General features: G+C 45.1%; 1 protein-coding gene and 1 long non-coding RNA gene across 2 annotated transcripts in view; one reads left to right on the top strand and one right to left on the bottom strand.

Annotated features, from left to right (window-relative positions):
- Nucleotides 1–27,838, top strand: part of LOC116978903 (transmembrane protein FAM155B-like) — a 500,680-nt gene that overhangs the window by 280,703 nt on the left and 192,139 nt on the right. The window lies entirely within an intron of this gene.
- LOC116978904 lies at nt 9,978–27,332 on the bottom strand. The gene is made up of 3 exons (XR_004413593.1): nt 27,231–27,332; nt 24,852–24,853; nt 9,978–9,987 (listed from the first exon to the last, which is right to left on the bottom strand). It is a non-coding gene; the product is annotated as an uncharacterized LOC116978904 (long non-coding RNA).

The following is a 27,838-nucleotide window of genomic DNA, read 5'->3' as shown; positions in this document are numbered from 1 at the left end:
AAAGACAGTAGGACGGAGGAAATTAGAGCAGTCACTGGAAGTGTCATGAGAGCAGTCAGTGAAACTAGAGAGGAAATTGCGGGAGCCGTGGTTGAAATATATGAGTTGTCCTGAAATACAGAACAGGTGCTGGAAGACTGGAGGGTGGCAAATGTTGTGCCTCTTTTCAAGAAGAGCTGCAGGGACAATGCTGGGAACTATAGGCCGGTGAGCTTAAGTTGGTAAGTTACTGGAGAGTATTCTGAGGGATAGGTTATACAGGCATTTGGTTGGGCAAGGGCTGATTAGGGATAGTCAGCATGGTTTTGTACGTGGAAGGTCGTGTCTCACAAATCTGATTGATGTTTTTGAAGACGGAAGCAAAAAGGTTGATGAGGGCGGAGCTGGAGATGTTGTGTACATGGACTTCAGTAAGGCGTTCAACAAGGTGCCGCATGGTAGGCTGCTCTGGAAGGTTAGATCGCACGGGATCCAAGGAGAGATGGTGGAAGGTTGCTTCTCAGAATGGAGGCCTGTGACTAGTGGTGTGCCTCAGGGCTCGTTGCTGGGCCCGTTACTGTTTGTCATCTACATCAATGATTTGGATGAGAACATACAGGGCAAGTTCAGCAAACTTGTTGATGAATAGATTAGATTCAACTTTATTGTCATTGCACAAATACGAGTACAGGAACAATGACATGCAGTTTAGCATCCAATCGGAGTGCAAAGTAGTAAAAATACTGGTTAAAACAATATGTACAATGTGGATGAATTGAACTAGTACATAGGCAAATAAATATATACAGATAAAAGGGTATAAAAGATAGCTAGCATCGGGCCTGTGAGTTCAGCAGGGTTATGGTATTTTGGAAGAAGCTGTTCCTCAGCCTGCTGGTGCGAGACCTAAGGCTCCTGTACCGCCTCCCTGATGGGAGGAGGGCAAATAGTCCATGGTTGGGGTGTGAGGGGTCCTTAATGATTTTCCCGGCCCGTCTCAGACACCGTGTGCGGTGGAGGGCATCCATGGCAGGGAGCGGGGCACCGATGATGTGCTGAGCGGTTTTCACCACCCGTTGCAGTGCCTTCCTGTCAACTGTGGTGCAGCTGCTGTACCATACCGTGAAGCAGGTGGTCAGGATGCTTTCGATGGTACAGCGGTAGAGGTTGGACAGGATCTGGGGGGACAGGTGAGCTTTCTTGAGCCTCCTCAGAAAGTAGAGGCGCTGCTGCGCCTTTTAAATCAGTTTGGTGGTATTGAGGGACCAGGACAGATCCTCAGAGATGTGTACCCTGAGGAATTTGTAGTTGGAGACGCGCTCCACCTCAGTCCCGTTTACGTGGATGGGGGTGTGTCTGCCACCTCTGGTCTTCTTGAAGTCTACGATAATTTCCTTCGTCTTCTTTGAGTTGAGGACGAGGTTATTGTTGTTACACCAGGCTGCCAGGTGTTGGACCTCCTCCCTGTAGGCTGATTCGTTATTGTCCCTGATCAGTCCTACCACCGTGGTGTCATCGGCAAATTTTATGATGGCTTTGGAGCCATACATGGAGCAGTCATGGGTGAAGAGGGAGCAGAGGAGAGGGCTGAGCACACAGCCCTGTGGCACGCCAGTGTTCAGTGTCAGAGTGGAGGAGGTGAGGTTGTTGATTCTAACAGACTGGGGTCTGGTGGTGAGGAAATCCAGTGTCCAGTTGCAGAGGGAAGTGGTGATGCCAAGTCCGCTGAGTTTGGTGATCAGACTGGCGGGGGTGACAGTATTAAATGTGGAGTTGAAGTCGATGAACAACAACCTGATGTAGGAGTTGTTATTGTCCAGGTGGGTCAGGGCAGAGTGAAGGGCCGCAGATATGGCATCCTCTGTTGACCTGTTGGGCCGATAGGCAAACTGATGGGGGTCCAGTGTGGGAGGGAGGCTGGCTTTGAGGTGAGCCAGGATCAGTCTCTCAAAGCACTTCGCGATGACGGGGGTGAGTGCCACTGGGCGAAAGTCATTGAGACTCCCTGAAGCTGACTGTTTGGGCACTGGCACAATGGTTGATGTCTTGAGGCAAGTAGGGACGACACCCTGGGCCAGTGACAGATTGAACAGATACAAAAGTTAGTGGTTTTGCAGATAGTGAAGGTGGTTGTGAATCGATCTGGATCAATTGGCCAGGTGGGCGGAGGAATGGTTGATGGAATTTAATACAGAGAAATGTGAGGTGTTGCATTTTGGGATGTCAAACAAGGGCAGGACCAACACAGTAAATGGTAGGCCTCTGGGTAGTGTTATGGAGTTGAGGGATCTAGGAGTACAAGTGCATGGTTCCTTGAAGGTCGAGTCATAGGTAGATAACATGGTCAAAAAGGCTTTTGAAACTTTGGCCTTCATCAGTCAGAGTATTGAGTATAGAAGTTGGGAGGTCATGTTGCAGTTGTATAAGACGTTAGTGAGATCGCAGTTAGAATATTGTGTTCAGTTCTGGGCAGCATGTTATTGGAAAGATATTGTCAAGCTTAAAATTGTTCGGAAAAGATTTACGAGGATGTTGCCAGGACTAGAGGGTGCAAGCTATAGGGAGAGGTTGTGCAGGCTGGGACTCTATTCCGTGGAGAGCAGGGGGATGAGGGGTGATCTTATAGAGGTGTACACAATCATGAGAGGAATAGATCGGTTAGACACACAGAGTCTCTTGCCCAGAGTAGGGGAATCGAGGACCATCGAACATAGTTTTAAGGTGAAGGGGAAAAGATTTAATAGGAATGCAAGGGGTAACTTTTTCACACAGAGGGTGGTGGGTGTATGGAACAAGCTGCCAGAGAAGGTAGTTGAGGCTGGGACTATCCCATCGTTTAAGAATCAGTTGGGCAGGTACATGGATAGGACAGGTTTGGAGGGTTATAGACCAAGCGCAGGCAAGTGGGACTCGGGTAGCTGGGACATTGTTGGCGAGTTGGGCTGAAGGGCCTGTTTCTACACTGTATCACTCTATGACTCTACCCCTACAGAGAACAGTTGCAATTGCCTGAAATTGTAAGCACCCCCTTGAAATACAACATGACTGGATGAATGAGCAGATAATATGTAGACCTGGTTTGTCTGTTAAAACATGGAGTAGGTGGGAAAAATAGGAAATGAGAGAAAGACTCAGCAGGTCAGGCAGCATTTGTGTAGAGGGAAACTCTGTTAAGAACAGCACCTCATATTCCACCTGAGTAGTCTACACGACAACACAATGAACAATAAATTCTCCAGTTTCATGCAACCCACTTCCTCCATCATTCCATTTCTCTTTCATTCTGATCTACCCAGGTCCTTCTTTTCAAAGCCACACACAACTGGTTTCCTAACCCATTCCGCCAACCCCATCTTCCCCTCACCCACATATTCCTCCCACCCAGTCTCCTGTCCCACTCTGGATCTGTCCACCCTCCCTCCCTCCCTCCACTCTGCAACCCTTTGTTGATTTCACATATCACCGCCATCCTATCTTGCCATCTCTCACCTTCCCTCCGCCACGTAACCGTTCCCTCAATGTCATCAAGATAAAGGAGATAGTGATGGACTTCAGGAAGCAAACCGGTGCACATACCCCAGTTTGCATTGACGGCGTCAAAGTAGAGATGGGTGAAACATCCAAAATCACAGGAGTCAATATCACCAACAACTTCTCCTGGACCACCTATATTGAAGCAACGACCAAGAAAGCACATTATCCCACTACTTCCTCAGATGGCTTTGGAGGTTCGGCAAGTCCCCTACAACTCTCACCAACTTCCACAGATGCACCATAGAAAGCATTTTATCAGGATGCAACACTGCTTGGTTTGGGAATAGCTCCATGAAAGACCGCAAGAAAGTGCAGCGAATTGTGGATGCAGCCCAGACCGCCACACAAACCAACCTCCCTTCCATTGACTACATTTATACCTCACGCTGCCTCAACAAGGCCAGCAGCATAATCAAGGATAAGTCGCATCCTGACCACTCCCTCTTCTCCCCTCTCTCATCAGGCAAACGTTATGGAAGTGTGAAAACGTACACCTCCAGATTCAGGAACAGTTTCTTCCCCGCTGTTATCAGGCAACTGAATCATCCTACCACAACCAGAGAGCGGTCCTGAAATCTTTCTCATTGGTGACCCTCGGACTATCCTTGGCTTTGCTGGCTTTATCTTGCGCTAAACGTTATTCCCTTATCATGTATCTCTACACTGTAAATGGCTCGATTGTAATCATGTATTGTCTTTCTGCTGACTGGATAACACGCAACAAAAGCTTTTCACTAAACGAAACATGACAATAAACTAAACTGAACTGTAACTGAACTGATCTGCCAACCAAATCCTCCTCATCTGACTCCACCATTCACTTGCCAGTTCTTCTTCTCCCTGTCGCCATCATTCTTCACACTGGTTATTATTCCTCGACTCTCTCAATCCCGAAGAAGAGTCTGTTGCTACACCAGAACTGATGGTAGGTGCTACCATTCCACATCCACTGTGCACACAGGCATTGGAGGCTAGATAAATCTTTAGGAGACTAAATATTAAATTTATACAGCATGGATCCACTGCCACTGCCCCAGGCAAAGCCTTAAGCCCCTGTCCCACTTAGGAAACCTGAACGGAAACCTCTGGAGACTTTGCGCCCCACCCAAGGTTTCCGTGCGGTTCCCGGAGGTTGCAGGTGGTTGCCGGAGCTTGTAGGTAGTGAAAGCAGGTAGGGAGACTGATAAAAACCTCCGGGAACCGCACGGAAACCTTGGGTGGGGCGCAAAGTCTCCAGAGGTTTCCGTTCAGGTTTCCTAAGTGGGACAGGGGCATAAGCAATCCAAACGATATGCTCTTTGACTGCTTTCAGACTTTTCCACTGGCCCATTTTGTTTTGCTTGCCGTCTATCACCAGTTCCATTGAAATGATCTGAGTCTTCTGCAGCAGAACTCAGCGATTGAACGATTCAATTATATTTCATAGAACACATGTACCTAGGAGCAGTGAAATGCTTTCTTCTGCATGCAGCGTGGTAAAATCATCCACAGACCTCACCCAGGCAGTGCACAAGAGACGCCACGTTTCAGCCGCTCACAGTGTTACAAAAGTCCAACAAACAGTCCTATCTTCCCACCTCAAGGGTCAGGAGTGTTTTATTGTCATATATCCCGAACCAGAAGAATGAAATTCTCACATGCAGCAGCACCACCGATATGTAAACATAGTACTCTGCGCTTACAACAGTAGTTACCACAGCCTCCACATCACCCATCATCCAAATCAGCAGGTCAGCATGAAATAGGCACATTGTCTTAATCATACCATTAAATACATCCATGTTATCCCTCCCGCTCTTCCAGTATCCTGTACCACATCATCTTCCCACTAAATGTCTATATTCACATAAATCGATCATGAAAACCCATCTAATTTTTTAACACTCCACTGATCTGGGACAATGTAGCTTTTTAGTTGATAATTCAGCTGACATTTACTCAATCAATAGGCATCCAAATGCAGTAACCTGCTTCGTGCAGTGTGGTGCAATCTTCTGGGCTTGGATTGTGGGTGAGAGAGAATTGTTCCAATTCACGTTGAGAATTTACTTAGCATTAATTACATTCCTGTATTAGCTGCAGAGCTGAAACTTCACAGTCTCTTACTTTCACATGCTCTGATTTATTCATTGCAACTTTCCAGCAAACATCCATCTGAATGATCCACAAACCAGCATTCGTAAGCTTTTGCATAGTCAGTCCCAGCTGACAATCTCCCAACTTTAGTTCCCTTCAACTTTGTTCCTTGGGCAAAAAGGATAAAAACAGCTTGTTGAACTATACTTGTCAGATGACATTGGTAATTATGAAATCTGGGTGTCTACTGGAACCTCAGGATAATCCACAGTTCTTCAAGTCTCTTAACCAGTGGAGCTGTTGAAGCAAACAGTTTAAAAGGGTTTCAGATGCAGCCTCATGCTTGGAGTGAACTATTTAAGATTAGTCTTCCAGCCTGTAACGAATCGAAAAGGTATTTGTTTGGCAAAAAGACCTTTTCAATTCATCATTCTTCTCCACTTGCTAAATATCAGCTATAAACAAATGTAGACCCCAGACTTCCTGTAATGATGGTGAAGTTTTGCAGTGAAAGACTCGTTTGCTGGTTCTGATGAAGCATGCAACTCAATCTACCAAATGTTACACACGGCTTTGATTTTTAAACGATCAATTTCTGATCATAATTGTTCGTGTAGATGCGGTGTATGCAAATAGGTCTGGGGAATGTCATGCAGTGGTGCTCTAGTTTGTGTCGGTCGTGTCACAAAATGGAGGGTAAGAGCAGTCTTTGATGGGCAAACTGATGTACATTGGATTTATTACAGTAGAAGGTAGACACAAAATGCTGGAGTAAATCAGCGGGACAGGCAGCATCTCTGGAGAGAAGGAATGGGCGACGTTTCGGGTCGAGACCCTTCTTCATTGCACTTTCAAGCAAACATGAAGAATTGTCATGAACCGAAACGTCACCCATTCCTTCTCTCCAGTCCCGCTCAGTTACTCCAGCATTTTGTGTCTATCTTCGTGTAAATAAGCAATCTACACAATCTGAAGTTCAAGATCATCTTTAATCAGTACCCAATTATAACGGTACAGCAGGTCGTTAGTTGTTAGTTCATCGTTACCGCTTCCAAGACTGACCAGTGTAGGAAGTGGGTGTTAGTATGAATTATACAGTAAGGTGGGGTTAGTGATGCTATTCTACTATGATTGGTTCACATGCAATAACCAATCTACATCCTTCCCCATAAAGAGCGAATATAGTTAAACACACATGCAGCTAGAATTCAAACAGGCGGTCTACTAATACGGCCCAAACGTGTATGGACCAAGCCCTCTCCCCCTTCGCCAGAAAAGTTAGAGGGTGACCCCGGAAGTGAGAAAGCAGCAGGGGACACTCGTGGTGACAGACAGGGGGAGCATGCGGGAGAGGTAGTATTGTTGTTAGTCACAGCTGCCGGTCGTGGTGGAGTAAGGGATGCTGTTCTACTATGATTGGTTCACATGCAAAAACTTCGCTTTGAACCAGCATCTGCAGTTCCTTCCTATATATGATTTATTCTACAGTCAGCCAAGAATTTAATCTACAGAACAAACATGGGTCCAGGAAATGGACAAGGGTATTGAGGTGGAATTTCTCTCTCAGTCATGTGTCCTACGTAAGTGGCTATGTACTATCTGGTGAAACTGAACACCACAAGTGAAGTGAATCGCACAGCTACCGATATTACACATTTCACACATTCAGTTTTGTTTTAACATAGATAAAGAACTCATTGTTTCTGGAATTGATGTGGCACTTTAACACTGGAACAACTCCCTAGGTATTTTATACTACTCAAATGAAGTGGTAATCGAAGCAAGGGATTGGAAAGAGATTTATTTTGGAAGTGGGGATGAAGAGAGATGTAGGGAGTGAATTTTGTTGATTTATTGCCACTCAGGAATATGCTTACTCCAGAAAATGAAGAGGAACATCCCATGGAATCACAAAGTCACAAGTGGTCTATCCCCTCTTCCCCAAAATAGCCCTTCCAATTCCTTCTCCCTTTCTGGAACTTACCTGCAATACAGTCTCTTTTCCCAGTTGTCACTGCTAATTTATCGTTCAGTTAAAGGTTAACAACCCCCCCCCCCCCTCCCGGAGAACCTCTCTCACTTTTGTGTTAGCCTTTGATTAATGACTTTCGCTGACGCAATAAGCCCTCAGGCCACAGAAGGAACTGTCTGGTAATATTAGCATCATTTGAATTATCACTGACCTCCCACATGGTGTATTGACTTTGGGGTTAGGAGATCAACAGGAAGGCTGACAAATGGAACGTTCTTTCCACATTCATCATTTCAGAGCCATCTCGGAGCTCCAGAGCTGGGGATTGTGTCAATAAATAATGTTTTTGAGAATCCAGTGCGGATGATAAGTGTTAACACAGTATTATGCTACTGTATTACTGTATTATGCTGATGTACCCCACTGTGAAAATCCCATCTTAATCTCTTACAGCTTGTTCCGTTCATGGAACATCACTGAAAACAGTCCAGCTTTGTGGTATTGGTTTTAATGCTCACCTGACTGATGTCTGCAAATCTGATCCAATCCAAAACTCTGCTGGTGTACGCTCATCTCATCAAGTCCCATTCCTCCATTGCTCCTGTGCACAATCAAACATGCCAACTCATCATTCAGCAACGTCACAGGTTTAAACAGCCGTCTCTCTGAATCCTTCCACTACGACAAGTGTTTTATCAGAGTTGTAGAGTTATACAGCATGGAAACAGGACCCTCAGCCCAAATTGTCCATGTCCACTAAGATGACCAAAGAATGGGTGACGTTTCGGTTCAAGACCGTTCTTCAGACTCAGACTCAGACTGAAACATCACCCATTCCTTCTACCCAGAGATGCTGCCTGTCCCGCTGAGTTTCTCCAGCATTATCTTCAGTGTAAACCAGCATCTGCAGTTCCCTCCTCCACCAAGATGCCCCATTTACGCTAGTCCCACCTACCTGTGTTTGGCCCATATCACTCTAAACCTTTCCTATCCACTCACCTGTCCAAATAAAATTACCTGAGATATTGACACAAATTCACATCTGGTTGTTAGCTAACTCCTTACTTGCCTGTCTCATGATTAGTGATTGTTGTAACCAAAATCATCCAATTACTTTCATAAACATTATTGTCTTTCTCTACTGGTTAAATCACGACCTTCACCTGCCCTAATGCCACATTATTTGGGTCAGTGACATATTTAAAGAGAATGCTTTCTCTGAAGTGCCTTTGGTTGTTTTTCTAGGTTAGCCATACTTTACAAATGGCAATATTTTGCATTTAAATGTACATAAGACATCGTGACCATGGAAATGATATTGAGTGATATCGGGTGGCGTCGCGCACGGCAGCCTCGCCAGCAGTCTGTCCGTCCTTTCACCCTTTTTGTTACTTTTAGTCTGTCTAAAAGTATGTTTTTGGAGGTTTTGTCGTCTTTTTTATGTGGGGGTGGGGAGGGGGAAAGGGGGAAACCGTTTCCCAGTCACTTCCTGGTCGAGGATGCGTCTTTCTCCGAGTCGCATCTTTGCCCCCCCTCCCCCCTCCCCCCTCGCGGCCTACCAACTGGATTGGCGCGGCCTTTCCTGCCGGAGACTGGCCAGAGCTTCAGCAGCGGCGCAGCACTGCGGGACGATGCCTTACCGTTTGCTATTGTCTGTTACTATTGTAAAGCGACTTTGAGTCTTAGAAAAGCGCTATAAAAATAAAATTTATTATTATTATTATTACCGTGGAAGGCCGTGTTGGGCCTGGTGCTTTAACATCGTATAGCTGTGGTTTGCAGAGCTTCTAGCCACGGGAGGTGCTGACTCTAACATCGCTGAGTCCTGGGACCCCTTGCTGTGGGTCGCCAGTGTTGGAGCTCCGCCCAGCTCGGCCTGTGGACTTCGGGAGCCACGGTCCCCGGTAGGAAGCGGCCGATTCGGAAACTCCAAGCCGCCTCGAGTGTTCTTCCGTTCTGACGTCGGAGTTCCATTATCCCGGCGAGAGGGCCTGAACATCGGGCTGCCGTAGCGGCGACTGTAGAGGGATCAAAGGCCCCGAGCACGGGTGAACACGAGGAAGATGACTGAACTTTATTGCCTTCCCTCACAGTGGGAAACGTTGATTCCGCCATGTGGGGATGTTCATTCGTATAGCTGTATGGTAACTCAAATCTCACTGTACCAATTGGTGCATGTGACACTAAATGTAACTTGAACTTGAACTTTCCTTGTGATAATTAGTAAGGAACACCAACAAATGTGCAGAACTCAAACTGCTGGAGTAACTTAGCGGATGAGAAAGCGCCTCTGGATGACATAGTCAGGTGACGTTTTGGGTTGGGATCCATCTTAGACTGAAGAAGGATCGCGAATGGAAGGGTCTTGTTTAGGTGTACCCCAGGGTTGCTGCCTGACCCGATGAGTTCCTTCAGCACTTTGTGTTCTATAAGGCTCCATCATCTGCAGCTCCTTGGAAGGAAGCAGATTCAAGTCACGTTTGATGCTCCTGGCATTGGAGAGGCTGAATATTCAGGCATTTTTGCATGCCCTGGTGATTTTCACTAACCATATACAATATTCAGATAGCTCTTGCTTTCTCTCTCCATCCCCTTCCCCTTCCCAGTTCTACCCCCAGTCTTATTATCTCCGCCTACATTCTATCTTTGTCCCACCCCCTCCCCTGACATCAGTCTGAAAAAGGGTCTCGACCCGAAATGTCGCCCATTCCTTCTCTCCAGAGATGCTGCCTCACTCGCTGAGTTACTCCAGCATTTTGTGTCTACCTTTGATTTAAACCAGCATCTGTAGCTCTTTCTTACACATAAAGTATCATCATCATCATCTCATCATCATCAACATAAATTAAGTACATTGCCAGTCCTACTGAATTACAGCACATAAATCCACGTGCATGTATTCCATAGTAGAATTCATGCCTTCCAAAATAATCTTCCCATGTAAAACGTAAGGTGGTGAGGAAGGTTGGAGGTGTGGGTGAAGACCAGGTTTGTCCCAGGTAAACATTTAGCCACAGCAAAATAAATAAAAGAGATGCTGCCCACTATTTAAGGGACTGTACTAACTGGACTACCCAATCAGGCCTTACACTGCAAGCTGCACTTAATTAAGCCTTTAATTCCCTTGCCGTTTGAGTGGGAGTCAGATTCAGATTCAGACTCAGATTCAATTTTAATTGTCATTGTCAGTGTACAATACAGAGACAACGAAATGCATTTAGCATCTCCCTGGAAGAGCGACATAGCAAATGATTTGAATAAATAATAATAAGTGTCCGGGGGGGGGGGGGGGGTGATTGGCAGTCACCGAGGTACGTTGTTGAGTAGAGTGACAGCCGCCGGGAAGAAGCTGTTCCTGGACCTGCTGGTCCGGCAACGGAGAGACCTGTAGCGCCTCCCGGATGGTAGGAGGGTAAACAGTCCATGGTTGGGGTGAGAGCAGTCCTTGGCGATGCTGAGCGCCCTCCGCAGACAACGCTTGCTTTGGACAGACTCAATGGAGAGGAGCGAGGAACCGGTGATGCGTTGGGCAATTTTCACCACCCTCTGCAATGCCTTCCGGTCGGAGACAGAGCAGTTGCCATACCATACTGTGATGCAGTTGGTAAGGATGCTCTCGATGGTGCAGCGGTAGAAGTTCACCAGGATCTGAGGAGACAGATGGACCTTCTTCAGTCTCCTTAGGAAGAAGAGACGCTGGTGAGCCTTCTTGATCAGAGTTGAGGTATTGTGGGTCCAAGAGAGGTCATCGGAGATGTTGACTCCCAGGAACCTGAAGCTAGAAACATGTTCCACCTCCGTCCCGTTAATGTGGATGGGGGTGTGCGTGCCGCCTCTGGACTTCCTGAAGTCTACAATGAGCTCCTTGGTCTTCTTGGAGTTAAGGGCCAATTAATCTGCTAGGAAAAGTTCACTGGCCATCTTTCTTGAAATAGTGATCTAGGAGGAGAGGAAGGAGAATGGTTTTCTGATATCTCCCCTTTTGTAAATGCCAGTTTTCAAGCGTAGAACAGGGTGAATGGATTGGAAAAAAATATGACTTTGTCAAATCATTGCATACAGCACTGCTCATTTCCTGCTCAAAAATGAGGAGCCTCATTTGAAATAAAATGGGCTGACACCTTGGTTCAAGATTTAAAGGGATGGTTTATAAGTGCAGGAAATGTCAGATCAGTGACCAGTAAAGAGAATGAGGTTGAACGTTTTTAGAAGTTCTTGGAATAAGAGCAGGAAGATTTATTCGTTTAGACTTTGAGATAGACTTTCAAAAGAATAAATTGATTTTGGGAGAGGAAATCAATGACCTAAAAATTGTAGTTTGAAATAAGGGATGCTAATCGTTGCGTGGTCCATGTAGACATTATTGGATGTGGGAGAGTTGAACAGCTGAGTGGATGCGCCATTTCAGGCTCATTCAGGGCCTTGCGGAGTGTGGGGTTGGGAAGAGCCGGCTTTCCCTGCCACACAGTGCTATCAGTGGTGCAGAGACTTGGACTTCCAAAAACAGTTCAGTTTAGTTTATTGTCACGTGTACCGAGGTACGGTGAAAAGTTTTTGTTACATGTTATCCAGTCAGCAGAAAGACAATACATGATTACAATCAAGCTTTTTACAGTGTGTAGATAAGATAACAATGTTTAGTCCAAGGTAAAGCCAGCAAAGTCCGATCAAGGATAGTCCGAGGGACAACAATAAAGTAGATAGTACTGCTCTCTGGTTGTGGTAGGATGATTCAGTTGCCTGATAACGGCTGGGAAGAAACTGTCCCTGAATCTGGAGGTGTGCGTTTCCACACTTCTATACCTCTTGCCTTGTGGGAGGGGGGAGAAGATGGAGTGAGTGGGATGTGACTCGTCCTTGATTATGCTGCTGGCCTTGCCAAGGCAGCATGAGGTGTAAATGGAGTCAAAAGCAGCAAGCACATCATTTAAGACGTTCAATATATTAATAACGCCATTAATTCTGTTTTCTAGGCTTTCTTAGAAAAATTACATGACTAAACAAAAGACTTTGCACCTCTGTAGGTCACGAAGAATTCATCTTTATAGCTAGTAGATGCAATCACTTTTGATGCAATCTGATCTTTCTAACAAATATTTAAGAAAGAACTGCAGATGCTGGATAAATCGAAGGTAGACAAAAAAGCTGGAGAAAATCAGCGGGTGGGGCAGCATCTATTGAGCGAAGGAATAGGCGACGTTTCGGGTCGAGACCCTTCTTCAAACTGATGTCGGGGGGGGGGCAGGAAAATGAAAGGAAGGGGCGGAGACAGTGGGCTGTGGGAGAGCTGGGAAGGGGAGGGGAAGGAGGGAGAAAGCAAGGACTACCTGAAATTGGACAAGTCTATGTTCATACCACTGGGATGTAAATTACACAAGCGAAATATGAGGTGCTGCTCCTTCAATTTGTGGTGGGACTCACTCTGACCATGGAGGAGGCCCAGGACAGAAAGGTCGGATTTGTAATGGGAGGAAGAGTTGAACTGCTGAGCCCCCGGGAGATCAGGTTGGTTATTGTGAACCGAGCAGAGGTGTTGGGCGAAACGATTACCGAGCCTGCACTTGATCTCGCCGACGTAGAGCGGTTGACACCTGGAACAACGGATGCAATAGATGAGGGAGGAGGTGCAGGCGAACCTCTGCCTCACCTGGAAAGACTGCTTGGGTCCTTGGATAGAGTCGAGGGGGGAGGTAAAGCGACAAGTGTGGCATTTCCTGTAGTTGCAATGGTAAGTACCGGGGAGGGGATGGTCTGGGTGGGAAGGGACGAATTGACCAAGGAGTTACGGAGGCAACGGTCTCTGCGGAAAGCAGAAAAGGGTGGAGATGGGAAGATGTGGCCAGTGGTGGGATCCCGTTGTAGGTGGCGAAAATGTCGGAGGGTTATCTGTTGTATGTGACGGCTGGTAGGGTGGAAGGTGAGGACAAGGGGGACTCTATCCTTGTTACTAGTGGGGGTATGGATATTATACTTGTCTTCCTAGAAGAAGACACAAAAGATATCCTGAAAATGGAGGAGAATAACTTGCTTGGATAGAATGAGGAGTGGTACAAAGTTAGCATTGGTGAAAAGATAAGTTTGGGGAGATCAATGGGACTGATGGCATATATACTAATTTTGAAAGAGCTGCCTTTGGAAAAGGTTGTTGCATTTGTTGCTATTTCATAAAACTCCATAGATTACAGAACAGTTCCCACAGAATTGAAAAGTATCAAATGCGAGCCCTGCTATTTAAGAAATGTGACAAAAAAAACAGGCCAAAACACAACATTCTGGAGGAAATTAGCGGGTCAGGCAGCCTCCATGGAGGGAATAGACGTCACATTTTGTATTGGGTCCCTTCTTCAGGCTAGCGTTACACCAGTGGCAATAAAAATGTTATTATTAAGGAATAATATTTAGATATAATGCAGGCAATCTCGGGGTTTCATTCCCAAAAAATAGCCCAAGTTATAATTTTCAGTAACATCGAAGCCAGCATCATCTGCACATGCAGCAAGAAACATGTTGAAAAGTATTGTGCTTATTTATTTACTGTTTTTCACATAAATTCTGTAAAACAATTTTATTCCATATCGCAAATATTTGATTGGTGACTTGTCAATTTTGCAATGGCAAATTTCAATTAGAAGGATGGTTGTAATGCAGGGGATGCCTGTAATGGAATTGGACAGAGTTACCATGGACTTTTAATCTGAAACCATGTTTGACCATTTTGATGGTCTTTTGATTTTGTGTTTAGCAGCCTAGATAAGAGTGATAATAGACAATAGAAAATGGGTGCATCAGTAGGCCATTCGGCCCTTTGAGCCAGTACCGCCATTCACTGTGATCATGGCTGATCATCCACAATCAGTACCCCTTTCCTGCCTCCTCCCCATATCCCCTGACTCCACTATCTTTATGAGCTATATCCTACTCTCTCTTGAAAGCATCCAGAGAATTGGCCCGCACTGCCTTCTGAAGCAGAGAATTCCACAGATTCACAATTCTCTGGGTGAAAAAGTTTTTCCTCGTCTCTGTTCTAAATGGCCTACCCCTTATTCTTAAACTGTGGCCCCTGTTTCTGGACTCCCCCAACACCGGGAACATGTTTCTTGCCTCTAGCGTGTCCAAGCTAGCATGACGGTATATTAGAGTCTCGGAAGGCCTCAATAAAGTATCACACAAGAGGTAATTGAACAAAATCAGAGGACATGAGATTGGGGAAATTGATTGTCATTGATAGAGGTCACCAGAAGGAGTTGCTCTATTCATGTCTTGGGAGCTAGCAATGGGAGGGGAGGGAAGAAAGCTGGATGAGCAGAGAGACAGGACAAAGTTTGATAGGTAATAAGTGGAGACAGGTGAGTGTGTTTTTTTGATAGGCAGATGGTTGCAACAAAGGACTTGCATTGTCCCTCACTGTATACGTGTAGATGATAATAAATTCCATCTAACATCTACATCCACCAGTTGGAGTATCATTTTAATGATCATCTAATTAGAGTTGCTTCTGGCTGTGGGACACTCTTTCATTATGATGCTCGGCATTAGTCTTTTTTGCAAATCTAGTTTATGTGAGCTAGCCACTGTCTTTATCCAATATTCACACATAATTGAAGCAAATGAGGTGTCACCAGTGGAATGAGTGGTGCATTCTACAGAGCCACAGGTGACACCTAATTTGTTCTAATTAAGTGTGAACATTGGATGAATTGCAGGTGTTTACAAGTTCGGTTCACACTTGGAGAATTAGCATTTGAACAACTTCCTGGGGGGGTGCTGCAGATGTTAAAGTTCGGCACAATGGGAGACCATCCTTTCAGATCAAGAGTGAAGTAATGGTGAGAGTAAGATAAATCAAATTGATGAATATAAGAAGAGAGCAACAGTAGAGTTACTGCTTCACAGCGCCAGAGACCCGGGTTCGATCCTGACCACGGGTGCTGTCTTTACGGAGTTTGCACATTGTGACCTATGTGGGTTTTCTCCGAGATCTTCAGTTTCCTCCCACACTCCAAAGTTGTATAAATTTTTAGGCTAATTGGCTTGGTATAAATGTACATTGTCCCTAGTGTGTGTAGGATAGTGTTAATGTGCGCAGATCGCAGGTGGGCCGATGGGCCTGTTTCCGCGCTGTATCTCTAAACTAAACTAAGCTAAAGATCAGATGTACTTTGATGAAGTTGTAAAGAAATGGTTTAATCTGAAAAAGAGGAAGGTTTACCACAGATTACAATAATCTGGCACATGGAAAGAAAAGAAAATTGAGAGAGAACATGATTAAGTGGAGAAGATATTCCCAGTCACGGGAGAGTCTAGAACCTGAGGGTACAGCCTCACAAAGAATGTACCTTTGGAATGGAGATGAGAAGGAATTTCTAAAAACTGGAGGGGAGTGAATCTGTGGAATTCATTGCCAAACAAATTCCATTGTTGTTAAGAGAATCAGAGCTAATGATACAGGTAGAAAACTGATCAGAGAAAAGAAGCTAGTAAAACTGCTGGAGGAACTCAATGGGACTGCAGCGTTCGCAGCGGGAAATGGACTCTTCGGGCCGGGATTCTTCCTCAAGATGACCCTGGCGACAAGCTATATAATGTTAATGAGTGAACGGAAATAGAGGGTGAGGTCAAAGATGAAAGACTGCAGGAGTGTTGAGTGTAAAGCAGGAGGACACTTCCTGCAGGTCAGGCTAGGCACGTTCTCCACTCCAAGAGGGAAATAAAAGAACTACGGGAGAGAAAAATATTTTTTTTTTTCTTTTGTTATTTTTATTTTAGATTTCTGTCTGCATCCATATTTATGTTTTTCACCCCCAACAAATTTCCTGATGTGCCCAACCAAATCTCCAAACCACCGAATCAGATTTCAGGACCAGGTTTTTATTTTAGCTTTAGGTTAGAGATACGGCGTGGAGTCAGGCCCTTTGGCCCACTGAGTCCATGCTGACCATCAATCACCCCAGACACTAGATCTTTAGGGAAATTTTACAGAAGCCCATAAACCTACAAATCTGTGCGTCTTTGGAGTTTGGGAGGAAAGCGGAGCACCCAGTGAAAACCCACATGGTCACAGGGAGAAGGTGCAAACTCTGTACAGACAGCACCCATAGTCAAGATTGAACCCAGGTCTCCGGGGGTGTGAGGCAGCAACTCTACCGCTGTGCCACCATACTGGCTGTGTTTGATAAGGTTGATAAACTATAGCCACCTAGCACACAAAACATTGTTACAGCTTTAATATCTGGGCCAGTAGGTGGGTGAAGGGGCGGTCTGTTGTTGCAGATGGAAGTATATAATAGATTAGGCGAGAACATGCTGAACTTCTTCCTGCACCCGGATGTGTCAACGTGGTTGTTCAGGGCAGAAGAGGAATGTTCAATGTCCAATGTTGCTCATTCTCCACACCCCACAGTCCAGACATAGGGTCTGGACAGTAGTTGACCCTCAGAGCTGGACCATCTCTGCAATTCCCCCTGACCAGCAGCAGTACTAGAACAAGGTTCGACAGATGGCACAATGGGCTAAGAGTTCGGCTGGCAACCGGAAGGTAGCCGGTTCGAATCCCGCTTGGAGTGCACACTGTCGTTGTGTCCTTGGGCAAGACATTTCACCCACCTTCGCCTGTGTGTGAATGTGTGTGAGTGATTGGTGGTGGTCGGAGGGGCCGTAGGCGCAGATTGGCAGCCACGCTTCCGTCAGTCTGCCCCAGGGCAGCTGTGGCTACAGAAGTAGCTTACCACCACCGAGTGTGACTGAGGAGTGAATGAATAATGCGATGTAAAGCGCCTTGAGTATTAGAAAGGCGCTATATAAATCCCATCCATTATTATTATTATTAAGGTTTCCACAATGGTAAAAGCAGTAATTGGTCTTTATAGTTTTTTAAATGTCTCTGACATTCAAAGATAAAAACATTCATATTGGATGTAAATAGTTCTTAAAAATAATTATGTCAAAATACTTTTCAAGAACCTAACGTTTTAATCAACGAGATCTTGTAAAGCTCTAGAAGATTGGGTCCCACCAACAAATGTCTAAAGCCCCTGTTCCAAAATCTAAAGGGGCTGCTCTTTGCCATCTGGCTGCTTTTCTAACCCACCATCCTCATCTTTGGACACCCTGTGCGTAGGGGAGTGGGTTTGGGGCCGAGGATGTCCTGGTTGAGTTTCTTCCTTGGCCTGGCCAAGCTGGCCATCCGCGAGTCACGGCGCCAGGCGGAAGAGGGCTCTGCCCGAGCCGGCTGCCCGCCCCTTTTCCAGGGTTACGTCCGTGCCCGGGTGGTGTTAGAGAGTGGACTACACGCTGTCCACGGGCACCCTGGGGGATTTCCTGGACCGTTGGGCACCACGGGGGGTTGAATGCATCCTTGACAAGGATGGTAACATAGTTGTACAGTAGTTTATTTAGTAAATTTGTTTGTCTTGTATTATGGTGGTGGGCTCTGTTTTGTTTTATTGTATTGTAAATATTATTTTAAATAATTGAATACATTTTTTGATTGAAAAAAACCCAACAAATATCTAACAGTAGGCATTTGTGTTAATGTGCGGGGATCACTGGTCAGTGCGGACTCAGTGGGCCGAAGGGCCTGTTTCCACGCTGTGCCTCTAAACGTAACTCATCCAGAGCGAAAAGACAGATCTGCGACCACGACTTGCTTGCGTTACAGCAGCTGAACCTTAGTGGTCAGAGCCACGGGAATAATCCACCACCATCCAGCCTGTTGAAGCAGACAGACAATTAGACTCACTGAGCTGTGATAAGTCCACTTGCTTCCCCATGGAAATCTCTTTTCATATTTTGCATTATCCACAGTTTAGTTGCAAGAAGAATCTCCACGAACCCTTCATGGTCTGAGATATTGATCCCTTGTAGTGAGCTCACTAACCCCAGTCCTTAGCTATGTGAGGTCTTGGCAAAGACATGTGTTTACTGACCTGTCTTTCCACATTCACCCCAATAAAATGCATTTGCTTAATCGACTGATGTTAGAATGGGTATTTTCAAGACCAGATTTAAATCATGCAGAATCTAATTAAGGTTGGAAATGAGTTTACAAATTAATTCAACATTGAATTGATTTATTCATCTGTTTAGAGACATGCAAATTAAATAAGAAATATTTTAATTGACAAACGTTTACTTGTAAAATATTTATGAATGTAAAATTATTACATATTTAAGGAATAAATTGGGAAATAGTTTACCATTTAGTCCTTTCCTCTTGAAGTAGTTGCATCATAGCTAACTTGTTTTCAGTTTGGTATTTGATTAAACATTTGATTTGATTTTTTGGCACAGTGGTGTATCAGTAGACCTACTGCCTTACAGCACCAGATACGTGGGTTCGATCCTGACGACGGGTGCTGCCCGTAAGATCTTTGGTTTAATTCCACACTCCAAAAATTGTCCCTGGTGGTATGTTTAGGATAGTGTTAATGTGCAGGGATCACTGGTCGGAGGGGACTGGTTGGGCCGAAGGGCCTATTTCCACACTGTATCCCAAAACTAAACTAAACTAAAGTGGGGCTTTCAAAATGGTGTAACTGGGCTTAGTAAAGGGAGGAAATGGCTTCAAACATGGGATACAACAACATTGTTATTGTCATTGTCTAAACTGTACAACTCTGTGACTTTATGATGGAAGTGCACTTCTGCTCCATTTATGAAGGCCTTGGGATAACCATGAGCCTATTTAAGGTTAAATACAACTTACCCTTTCAAAGAGGGGATAGTTTGGTATCGTGATATTGTGGGGAAAGGAGAGGACGTTAGTTCCTAGTGTGCAAAATGTTGTGAATGGAATCGTATCCAGCCCCTACAGAGATTACATAAACTTAATTGGTCTTTTTCTAAGCAACTCTTTTAAGTGGTGATGCTCTTCAGTATGATAAAGTTATTGTAGAAATCTTTTTTTTTAAATGAGGTAAGTTAGATATTTGGAGGTATTGAAAGAGCAGGTAGATAGTTTGAGGGATTAGGGTATTGAGAGTCATGGGGAACTGGCACAGATAAGCGTTGAGATCCAGGGCAGCAATTATCACACTGATGAGCAGGGCAAGCTTTGGCCAACAAGTAGTCTACACCTGCATGTACTGTATTGCACTGTGGATTCTTGTACATCTCTTCTAGAAACGCAGTTACCACATTGCAAATATTTTTAAGCAGTGAGACTCACGCATTTGACAAAATTCTCACGCTCTCACGCTGATGACAGAAGTTCTCACGATCAAATTTTATATATATATATATATATATATATATATAAAATTTGATCACACTCCTCCACACTCACCAATGAGAATAGTTTTCTGTCGGCGGGTTCCCCATAAAGAACGAGCAAATGGTTTAAGCCCATCGCACACTATTTAAATTGGCAATGTAGACAAAACTGCTGGAGAAACTCAGCGGGTGAGGCAGCATCTATGTCTGAGTTTCACCCTTCTTCACACTCTAGCATTTCTCCAGCATTTTTGTCTACCGCTCTATAGGGTGATTTCACGAAAGGTCACTGGAGCGTAAATCCCCACTCACGTGACCGAAAATTTTAACTGGGGGACAAGCGTCACTTCCGGTACATGTTAGTGGATGGGAAAACACGCACTTTCACACCCGTTAAAAACATCGAAAACGGCCAGGTTTTGAGCTGCAATTTACGGAGCCAGTCGGGGTGACCGTGAGGAACAGCTACCTAAATTTACAGTCCAAAAAAAAGATAGAAACTAAGGTAAATACAAGAGCGAGCTGAAGGTGTAAAAAAGGCGGAAGTGCTAGCGGACATTTTTCTTGGAGATTTAAAGATCCAAAATATCGGGAAATATCGCGTTTGCTCGCTGCATTTAATCAAAAGTGGCATTATTGACTTTTTATCTTTATTCATTTGTTATATGAAAAGTATTAAAAGTTAGAAACCCGTCAGTAAAATTGCAAAATCGCCCATGGATCTCGGGTGGGTTTTAACATGCAAAATGAACACGCTTCTGAAGCTCCATTTACCATTTAAATAATCGTAAACTCTCAATGCGTTTGGAAATCAATTTAAATAATCGTAAACTTGCATCTCAGTAAAATTGATTTCCAAACGCATTGAGAGTTTACGATTATTTAAATGGTAAATGGAGCTTCAGAAGCGTGTTCATTTTGCATGTTAAAACCCACCCGAGATCCATGGGCGATTTTGCAATTTTACTGACGGGTTTCTAACTTTTAATACTTTTCATATAACAAATGAATAAAGATAAAAAGTCAATAATGCCACTTTTGATGAAATGCAGCGAGCAAACGCGATATTTCCCGATATTTTGGATCTTTAAATCTCCAAGAAAAAAGTCTGCTAGCACTTCCGCCTTTTTTACACCTTCAGCTCGCTCTTGTATTTACCTTAGTTTCTATCTTTTATTTGGACTGTAAATTTAGGTAGCTGTTCCTCACGGTCACCCCGACTGGCTCCGTAAATTGCAGCTCAAAACCTGGCCGTTTTCGATGTTTTTAACGGGTGTGAAAGTGCGTGTTTTCCCATCCACTAACATGTACCGGAAGTGACGCTTGTCCCCCCAGTTAAAAATTTCGGTCACGTGAGTGGGGATTTACGCTCCAGTGACCTTTCGTGAAATCACCCTATAGATGCTACCTCACCCGCATTCACATTCCCGTGCAGATGGTGTAATAGGTGGGACACGGCGGTGGTCCCAGCACCGACCCCCCCCGAGGCACCGCTCACACCTCCCACCCTCACCTCCGGCGGCTCTGTGTCCGGCGGCTGCTCTGTCCACACCGCATGGAGTTTTAACCCCGGCCCGGAGCCAGGAGCGGACCGGGTGAGTGGGGGCGTCGGTGCCGCCTCCGGAGCCGCGGGGATGAATCTCGGGCTATAGCTCTGCGCCGATGCCCGACCCTTGGGTCACTGTCCCTCACCTGTCCCGGACCCCCGGGTCACTGTCCCTCACCTCCCCTGGACCCCCGGGTCACTATCCCTCACCTCTCCCGGGTCCCAGCTGGACACAGAGCAACTGGGCTGACCCCGCATTCCCGGGGAAGGGGGGGAGAGAGGGAAATGCTCCCCGGACATCGCCATGTCTCCGCTCACTCCGGGTGTTGTAGCCGCTTCACTGACACACACTCTCACACACAACCTTACACACACTCTCACACACAGCCTAACACACGCTCTCACACACACACACTGGCACACACAGGGTTTAAAGGGATATGGGCCAAATGCGGATAAATGGGACTAGTTTAGATGGGGCATCTTGATCTGCATGGACAAGTTGGGATGAAGTGCCTGTTTCCATGCTGTAAGACTATGACACACTGTAGAAAGGGTGAAATTGCTCTGGAGAGGATCCAGGGGCGATTTATGAACATATTGGCAGGGCTGGAATTTTTTATTTCACTTGAAAGAAAGATTTGATCACTGGGATTTTATTCTCTGCAGCAACGGAGGTGAAGAAAACACTTAGTTGAGATGAATAATATTATGAGAATAGGACCTGTTTCGCTTAACAAAGAGTGTCGGAAGGAACTGCAGATAGAGGTTTAAACTGAAGATAGACACTAAAAGCTGGAATAACTCAGCAGGACAGGCAGCATCTCTGGAGAGAAAGAATAGGTGATGTTTCGGGTCGAGACCTTCAGACTGAAGAGGTTGAAAACCAGCCATAAAACACAATGACTGGAGATGTGTATTATCCAACTAAGGGCAGAAATCAGAATCATGTGTTCATCTTTATTGACTTGACACCATAATAAATATATTACAGAAAAAAAGAATTGAATGGGGTGGCACAGTGGCGCAGCGGTAGAGTTGCTGCCTTACAGCACCACAGACCCAGATTTGATCCTGACTACGGGTGCTGTCTGTACAGTATTTGTACATTCTCCTTATGGCCACATGGTTTTCGCTGGATAATCCGATTTCTCCCACATCCGAAAGAAGTGCAGGTTTGTAGGTTAATTGGCTTCTGTAAATTGTCCCTGGTGTGTAGGATACAACTGGTGTATGGTAGATTGCTGGTTGGTGTGGACTTGGTGGGCCGAAGGGCCTGTTTCCATATATATGTTTTACATATATATCTTAATTTCATTGAACCATATACGGTTGAATATGTGGCATTATTTTTGTCTTGTTTCTATCGTCAAATGGTAAAGTTCATTGATTTATTTGTGCAGAACAGTGATGGAAGTCTGACTCCTCTTGCCTTGTTTCTATGTTTTTGTTTCTCTATATATATGCATAACAGCATGAATTATAATCCGATTTCCATACATGAATATACTAAGGTCATTCAGGTTCTGCACCTGATGATCAGAGCCTGGCTCTACTGTGGAATGTAATGAGGAATGTAATTTAGCCTAACCTTATTCATACCTAATCCAATTTGAAGCATAAATGTTGCATTCAAGTGTAGGTTAAAAGACTCGCTACAGTATGTACCAAATTGCACAATTTCAAGCTGAAAAATGCAAATGTTCCCTACTGTGGGAGGGGGGGGGGGGGGGACACACACCCTCCCCCCCTCCCCCCCAGGTGGCTACGCTCCCTCGCAATTTCTCACTCTCAATTCTCACTCAATGTTGGCAGCCCTGTTATTCATACAATGTTTTGACTATTGAACTGAAGTTAGAAGTGGTGTTGCAGGAGGTGCCCTGCCATGTTTGTCTGTTACGACGTTGGGTAGAGGCATTCTTAACATTGCCCAGTTATGTGTGCTGTGAAGTAGAAGCTTCTGAATATCAGATGAGGATAGGATTAGTCTCAGCTGCAATGCATTTCAAAGATATGTGCTCAACTTGGGGATAGTGTTGTAGTTATCTTGTTCCCTATTAAAACAAGAGCTACAGTGTTCTGGCAACTTTGTGACTTGCCGTTTCACCATTGTGCTCTGCTTTGCCAGCCACTGTTGCCTGTGAAAGTGATTCATTTTGTTCCCTGCATTCCGTACTTGAAATTCCACCCACAATTTGTTATCCCGGTAATGACAACAAATTGGAAACAATCAAAAAAGTCTTCAAATGAAAATAATGGTTTCAAAAACATGAGGAAATTACTGCTACATTTCCCCTCAGTGTTCCTGATTTAATCATTGAGTTCCTGCTTTAGAAAACTGAATATCACAACTCTATGTGTTATTTCAGGAAGAGAAGAGGGTAAAACGATAAAACTATAGATATCAGTCAATATTATTTTGGGTACTTGGGCATCTATCATCAACAGTGGGTAATTGGGTCATTTGTCAGAGCAACAACAAATTCATTTATATGGCGAAGATAGACACAACATGCTTGAGTAACTCAATGGGTCAGACAGCATCTCTGGAGAAAAGGAATAACTGATGTTTTGGATCGAGCCCTCCTTCCGACTGAGAGTCAGGGGAAAGGGCACCGACAATATCTCATTTCCCTTCCCCCTGACTCTCAGTCTGAAGAAGGGTCTTGACCCATGATGTCACCTATTCCTTTCGTCCAGAAAAACTGCCTGACCCGCTGAGTTACTTCAGCTTTTTGTGTCTATCTTTGGTTTAAACTAGCATGTGCAATTCCTGCAGGTTCAGTTCAGGAATAGGAGGAATGGTGATGGAAACATAGAAAATAGAGGCAGGATGAGGCCATTCGGCCCTTCAAGCCAGCACCGCCATTCATTGTGATCATGGCTGATCGTCTCCAATCAATAACCCGTGCCTGCCTTCTCCCCATATCCCATGATTCCACTAGCCCCTAGAGCTTTATCTAACTCTCTCTTAAATCCATCCAGTGACTTGGCCTCCACTGCCCTCTGTGGCAGGGAATTCCATAAATTCACAACTCTCTGGGTGAAAAAGTTTTTTCTCACCTCAGTCTTAAATGGCCTCCCCTTTATTCTAAGACTGTGGCCCCTGGTTCTGAACTCACCCAACATTGGGAACATTTTTCCTGCATCTAGTTTGTCCAGTCCTTTTATAATTTTATATGTTTCTATAAGATCCCCATGGTTCGTGAGAAAATCAGGAGAGGAGGTGTTTGCAGACTGATTGAAGGGGATGTGGAGGATATTGGGGACTTGATTGATAAACTGGAACTCCGAGAGAAGGTGGGAGTTCCAATCAATCTAAAGATAGTGAGCGGGGTTTGGGAGCCAGTGCATGTGGAAGAGCAGAGGGTGAGAGTGTGTGAGGGTTGAGTGGGGATGGAGAGTGGAGAGGAGGTCATTGCTGACATGCATTTCACGGAGTCCCAACGCATTCTAGCTCTTTTACAAGCTGGCTATGCCAAGAGTGCCCATCACTGGTCACCGATTTCCCCCGCAGCTCTCTAAAAGAAACACTGCTGGGGAAAGTATGTCACCAGCTGCATGTCTGATATGGAAATTATAGAAACGGCACAAAGATGACTTTAGACCTGCAGTGCTGGGTCATATTTCCAAAATAATATGATTTAATCCAGAAATAGTTGCAATAACAATTTATTGAGTATAGCTTTGGCACCAAAATCCAACCAAACTCATCTCCAAACTCCTGGATCTAGCACTCAGTAACCCCCCCCCCCCCCCCCCACCCCCACCGCCGCAACTGGATCCTTGACTCTGACCCATGGACCACAACCAGTGAGGACAAACGACAACACATCCTTCACAAGAAACCTCAACACCAGTGCCCCGTAAGGCTGCATTCTTAACCCATTACTACACACGACTGTGCAGCCAATTTCTGATCTAACTCCATTTATGAGTTTGGAGATGACACCACTGTAGTGGACCGGAGCTCGATTAATGACAAGGATTACAGGAAGGAGACATAGAGCTTTATAACAAGGTGTCTGGACAACCACCTCTCCTTCAATGTCAGCAAGATGAAGGAGTATGTTGTTGACTTCAGGAAATTAGGTGGATCAGCATGTTCCAATCAACATCACTGGTGACAAAGTGGAGATGGTCGAGAACTTCGTTCCTAGGTGTGAATATCACCAACAATTTGCCCTAGATCAACCACATTGAAGCTCCAGCCAAACAAGTGCACCAATGCCTCTACTTCCTCAACAGACTAAAGGGCCTGTCCCACTTTCATCACCTAATTCATGACCTTTTTTACTCGTAGGCATTTTTCATCAGGCTAGACGGGCGTGCGCAGCGTCTCGATGCCGTACGTCACGCGCGGACTTCGCTCAAACTTCACGTCACTCACTCGACTTCCGCGCGGCCCCCGCTTCCGGTTTGGTCGCGCTTGCCGCATACAGGCGCATGCTCGTGGGACCGGCCCTGTACGGGGATCACTCGATCTCCGCGCGGCCCCCGCTACCGGTTTGGTCGCGCTCGCCGCATGCAGGCGCATGCTAGTGGGACCGGCCCTGTACGGGGATCACTCGATCTCCGCGCGGCCCCCACTTCCGGTTTGGTCGCGATCGCCGCATGCAGGTCGCATGCTCGTGGGACAGGCCCTTAAGGGTCTGATTTGTTCCCTGGAGAAAGAGATCCATTAAATGGACAAGAACATGCTGAATCTTTGGTATTTGCTTTCAATGGAAGAAAGGAGACGTGGGAATGACTAAGGTGGAGAATACGGCCAGGTGCACCACCAAGGCTGGATGCTTTCTGAGGGTTCAGCCTCAAGCAAGGTGCACCCTTAAGCAAGGTCTTCTCAGGTCATGCTCCAAGTCTTAGATCACAGACTCGTCAGGGTCTGAAGGGAATCATTCAACATGGATCTGAGGAGTTCAGAGAAATTCAAACCATGGAGGAATTGATATAACAACAAAGCACAAAGTGCTGGAATAACTCAGTGGGTTAGGCAACAGAGAGATACTGCCTGACCCGCTGAGTGGCTCTAACAGTGCATTTTTTTGTAAACCTGCATCTGCTATTTCTTGTTTATTCATTGCAAGTGGTACACAAATCAGTTGAATAATGTAATCTTTCCCTTTGTTTCAAGAAGAGATATATCAGGAAGGAAGACAATTATACAAAGCCAGGAATAGACCCCATATGTTCTTAGCCTTGTCTCTCATTATATATTCACCAGAAGATGCTGAGACTTAGAGTTAAGCCAACAGGGAAGATAGATAATGTTGACTATATTTTCATGCACCAAGAATGTTGAAAGCAGTTCTTTAAAATGATGCAAAGTTTCATTCGGAAAGATGCAGAGAAATTATTCTCCCTGGTGTTGGAGCCAATGATAAATGTATTTTCATTGATGAACCATAGTGATAAATTTGCAGCTGAGCTGCAGAAGAATGGATCTATTTCATACAATCGCTTGTATGCATCAAAGATGCTCTCCAAAAGTCATGTGCAGGAAAGAACTGCAAATGCTGGTTTACGCAAAACACAAAATGCTGGAGTAACTCAGCCGGACAGTCAACATCTATGGATACAAGAATAGGTGACGATTCGGGTCGAGACCCTTCTTCCGAAACGTCACCCACCCACCTAACACAAATGTCTCTGGAATGTAGTAAGAAACAGTCACAGGAAGAATGTACAAACTCCACAGAAAATAAAAAATCATTTTATCATTTTTTTATTTTTATTTTTATGATACTGCCTGTAAGGGAAATTCATTTTGTTGACTCTAACTGAGACAATGACAATAAATTTGAATACAATACAATACAAAAGATAGATACAAAAAGCTGGAGTAACTCAGCGGGACAGGCAACATCCTGCCATTCCGCCCTTGCTGCCCCTCCCCCCAGTCCCAACGGAGACAGAGTGGATAAGCTTTTACCATTGAGAGTAGGGAAGATTCAAACAAGAGGACATGATTTGAGAATTAAGGGACAGAAGTTTAGGGGTAACATGAGGGGGAACTTCTTTATTCAGAGAGTGGTAGCTGTGTGGAATGAGCTTCCAGTGGAAGTAGTGGAGGCAGGTTCGATTTTATCATTTAAAAATAAATTGGATAGGTATATGGACAGGAAAGGAATGTTTTATTAATATTTTACAGGAGAACTGATCAGAGAGTTAGCATGGGGAGGAATGTAGAGTGAGGGAAAGCAAAGGTTACTTGAAGTTAGGGAAATATTCATACCAGTGGGTCGTAAGCTGCCTAAGTGAAATATGAGGTGCTGTTCCTCCAATTTGTGTTGGCCCAGGACAGAAAGGTCAGTGTGGGAATGGGAGGGGGAGTTAAAGTGTTTAGCAACCGGAAGATCAAGTAGGCCTAGGTCAACTAAGCGGAGGTGCTCAACAAAATGATTGGCAAGCTTGCGCTTGGTCTCGCCGATATACAGGCGTCCACACCTGGAACAGCAGATACAGTAGATGAGGTTGGAGGAGGTGCAAGTGAATGTCTGCCTCACCTGAAAAGACGGTCA

Source organism: Amblyraja radiata, chromosome 12, assembly GCF_010909765.2.
Source record: "Amblyraja radiata isolate CabotCenter1 chromosome 12, sAmbRad1.1.pri, whole genome shotgun sequence".
NCBI lineage: Eukaryota > Metazoa > Chordata > Chondrichthyes > Rajiformes > Rajidae > Amblyraja > Amblyraja radiata.
This window is presented reverse-complemented; position numbering and strand designations above follow the sequence as displayed.